Here is a 287-nt window from a genome sequence, read left to right as displayed (position 1 = left end):
TAGAAAAATAAATTTAAATTAAAATAAGTCATGAGTGAAAAAATGATTAGTTGAAAATAAGATTAAGAAAAACAATATCATCTGAATATTTGCAGTAAGTGGTCTATAACAATAAGTACTAAAAAAGTCAATAAATTAATAAATAAATTTAACTGAAAGTCCTTTTACTTTATTAACTTATATGTAGGCTACCAAACTCATTAAGAATGAAAATACTTCTCACTTATTGCACATGATGTTAAAGACTATGGTAAAGTATATAGAAGTGTTCAGTTAGATAAACTTTT

This window comes from Ceratina calcarata, unplaced genomic scaffold, assembly GCF_001652005.2.
Source record: "Ceratina calcarata isolate Rehan_Ccalc_2016 unplaced genomic scaffold, ASM165200v1 scaffold294.2, whole genome shotgun sequence".
In the NCBI taxonomy this organism is placed as follows: domain Eukaryota; kingdom Metazoa; phylum Arthropoda; class Insecta; order Hymenoptera; family Apidae; genus Ceratina; species Ceratina calcarata.
Note: the sequence above shows the minus strand (reverse complement) of the source record.